The sequence below is a fragment of the Astyanax mexicanus genome, chromosome 23, assembly GCF_023375975.1.
Source record: "Astyanax mexicanus isolate ESR-SI-001 chromosome 23, AstMex3_surface, whole genome shotgun sequence".
NCBI classification, from domain to species: Eukaryota; Metazoa; Chordata; class Actinopteri; order Characiformes; family Acestrorhamphidae; genus Astyanax; species Astyanax mexicanus.
Window position 1 is genome coordinate 16,574,636 of NC_064430.1, and position 4,076 is coordinate 16,578,711.

Consider the following 4,076-nt stretch of genomic DNA (forward strand, 5'->3'; position numbering starts at 1 on the left):
TTGAGATCAGAAATGGTTAAACGTTTTCCTTAAGAAAGTTAAGGGGAACAGAACGGTGGTGATAAATAAATAAAATACACTTTATACTAAGGAACCTGAGGTTTACAAGCTATGTGTTTTACAGGCATGTAAAATCTATAGCACAAAATGTATCAATGTCTGAGAGCTAAAATTACTGAACAGCATAAAGGTAGCTTAGCTAGCTAACTTCACCAGTGGTTTGTAGTTGTAGTGTTGTGCACTTGGACACTCAATAGTGCTCTAAATTAGAGGTGGGCGGATCGATCCAAATATCGATAATATCGATACCAATGCTGGTATTGGTATTGAGCAATACACGTGTAAAAATATCGATATTCAAGCTTTTTTCTCTGCCGCACGCACTGACTGCTGCGCACGAGGATTCACCACAGTCTACTCTCTGGTCTCTTGTTGTTGCACATGCATCACATGGCTCAGCAAAGCCAGCCAAACCGCCACGCAGGTAGGCTCAGCCTGGCCCCGCCCACTCAGCGCTCTCCTCGACACGCCTCTACCTCAGGAGATTAGTGTTGAGTGATATTTTTTTACACTCTGTTTATTTAAGAAAAACTTGCATTTGAATTGCACTGAAAGGAAGACAATTCCTTATTTTTTATTGTTTTTCCAAATGACAATTCTATTAAAAAAAGAAACAAAGAAACAAAGAACTAGAAAAGATGTCTAGTGAGGGGAGAATTTTTATTTTATTTTTTTATATTTTTTTACTTTATATTTAAACTTTGTTTTGTTACTGTTCCATTGTTTCTAAACAAAAAATGTTGATTGTGATACTAACGTATTTTGTTATCACTTACAATGTTTGGTGAAATTATATCCTAGGTTTTTGGATCATTTGGATCTATAAAGCTTAAATATTAAAAAGTATCGGTATCAGTATCGATATCGGCAATACTGGCCCTGCGTTTACTTGGTATCGGATCGATACCAAAATTCCCGGTATCGCCCACCTCTACTCTAAATAGTAAATGAGAAGCCATGTCAGTCACTGCCACAGACACAAGTGACGCTGCAGCAGCGTTACCGCGGCTTTTAAAAAAGTTAAAGTGGCAGTCTGTATTATTTTGTTTCTAAACTAAAAGCAGGCGCCTTTCTGAGTGGTTAAGGTATAAAATATTGTGTTTAAGGTACCCGTGTGCTGGAACGGCCATCCATGCTAAGCCTAATATGTTTATTCTAAAAACTGCGGTGTCGGGTCGTTTTTCGCGGAAGTTCTTCTGGGCACGTCACACGTCTTTACGTACTTACGTCACATGTACAGCCTATGAAAGAGGATCCGGTGTTCTGTCGAGTTGTGCTACCCTGTCAAATCGTGCTACTCGAAGCACATTTAACTGTAAAAATACAAAAGAAAGCCCTTATTAGAGCATATTTCCAGGAGAAGACCCAGTAGATGTAGCGTTAGTATATTTGGATAGCATAAATTACTGTATCATGATAAAATTATGGCAATGAGAGGCCATTACAAACTGCTTTTGTATTTTGTTTCAAACAATAATTATTATATTTATTATTGTTATTATTAATTTCAATTTAAACCTTTGTGCAATAACAGAGAGGTTGTAACAGATGTATTATTTTTTTTAAAAGATAAATAATTTTAAAATGTAGGTCAGCGCATTTGCCTTTAGGAAGCACGTATTGATGGGTAGCATAATTTGACCGAACATCGGCTCAGTTTTACGTATGTTCACAGTGCTGCGGCGACGCTAAGCGTTTTCCGCTCCGCCTCCCACTGTTCTGTATGGTATGGAGAGTTCTGGGCAGCAGCGGCAAAAAGTTGCATTTCAAGTTTAAAGATATTTTCAACCTAATGCAAATAAAAACGAGTTTTGTTAGGCGGTATTTAATTACCACCACGCGGACCACACCAACCACAGGTGACAGAACTAACTTACAGAGTGAGAAAACGAGGAGAAGCTGATTACAGCTTGTTTAGACTTTACTGAGCTCTGCATTAAAGTTACCTCTCTGTTTGATTACAGAGACGGAGGACGAGGACCAGCTGGTCCTGAGCTGGATATTTTAACAGGGTTCACCGGGAAATAAAATAATGGATTTAATAAACCTGCTGAGTGGCGGAGAAAGCGATTGGCAGCGATGCCGCGTCGCTGCAGTGTGCTGGTGGGGCAATAGAGACTACAGTAGGGGAAACTCAGACCTCAGTAATTAGCTAATTTACTCATAGAAAAAAACAAAGAAGAGCCCGCGCTAAAACCAGGATTAATATTGGACTGGCGTTTGAACGGTGGAGAGAGAGAGAGCTTCGTGACCTGAAAGGGTTTGAAAGGTAAGAGCTATTTCAGTTGTTTGGCTTTTACTACTTGCTTCAAAAGCGCATTGGATTTAATTGCCTGTAACGCAGTGTAGCTAAAGCGTGATGTGTGTAGTCAGATTTCTTACCCAATACTTGGATGATTTGGATGGCGATATGGCAGCGAGTCCAGTACGATAACACAACAGGAGACACTAGATGGTGAATATTAGCAGAACCACTTTTATTTATTTATTGCAGTACAACTGGGAGGCTCCGCTTAGCCGCAAAATAGCCTCTCGCATACTCACACAAAAAATAAGTCTAGTTCGTCCCCTAGTGGCAACAGAGATCCCTGTAATTCTGAGCGTGCAATATAGAGCATATTAACATTGGCCCTCTACTAGTTATAATTTATTGTTCTTAGAATGCTATTAATAAACAAATTATATATATATAATTTGTTTTTAAAATTATTGTTTTAAAATTATTGTTTTTAAAATTATAATTTGTTTTTAAAATTATTCTTCCCCATGCTCGGTGCAATTACCCATTCTGACCAGAGAGGGCATCCAATCCTTCAAATCCCAAAATAAAACGTTGTAAGAACACTAACATAACGTTCAGAAAATGTTATACTAAACAAATTGTTTGCTAAGTTGACCTCTTCTTATATTGAAGGTCCTTCTCCATATTTTGGAATGTATTATAAAATGTTTACGAGCTGGTTCATGTCTTAAATAACTTACTTTAGCTAGATAAACTATCCTTAATCAAAAAGCAAAAACTCCAACTAAGTTCACAAGTACAGATTTTAACTTACAGACAGTTAAATTATGATCCGTTTATCCTGCTGACAAGTCAGTTTTTTGTCAAAAATGTCTTATCATTCTTTGAGTTGTTGGGAAAACGCTTGATTTCAGTGTAGTACAGCTGACGACAATCCTCTTTCTGGAATGTCAACAGATACCACTGGAGAGCTCAGCATCAGAGATGAGATATTAAGGCACATGTAGAGGAGACCAGAGACAGAGACTTAACATGGGACGGCTGTAACAACTTCAAGTCCTCCAATAAAAAAAAAAAACAAGCAACCACCAAAACATTTTTTTGAGGTAAAAATTTTACTTTTTTTTATCAGATATATTTTTTTGAATATTATCCTGAGTATTATTAGAATAACTGTTTTATAGGCTAAACACAGAACTTATGAGTCACATTAGGTAAAATCATGGCTGGTGATACTGGGATGATTGTAATGCGTTGTGACTACCGTCCCTGAACCAAGCGGTCAGTGACTTTTATTTATATATCAAAAACATAAATCATCCATGAAAGCTTTCCCATATTTTTGTCATGTTGTGTGAAAGAAAGGAATCATTAGGCCTACTTAAAAAAATACTCACCAGTAATAATAATCATAATAATTTAAATTTTAAGGATGTGATTGATTATATATATTGTAGACATGTTTCAGCCGTCCCTATACACCAGGGTGGTTTTAACAGTGAATCTTTAAATCAGTACATATTTTATGAAATCACTTAAATACACTGTTTTAGTAGTTGACACATTTAAGTATATAATATAGCAAATTGGCTATTCCAGTGTAAATGTTTTTGGATTTTTTTTCTCACAGTTTCGCTTTGAAATAAATAATTGCAAAGGTAATGATAAAATGCATTGGACATTTTGCATATATTTGAAGAAAAAATGTTCTGATACAAATATCTAAAATAAATGAAAACAAAAATAGAATTAGGTAAAAAATGCCACAAATGAA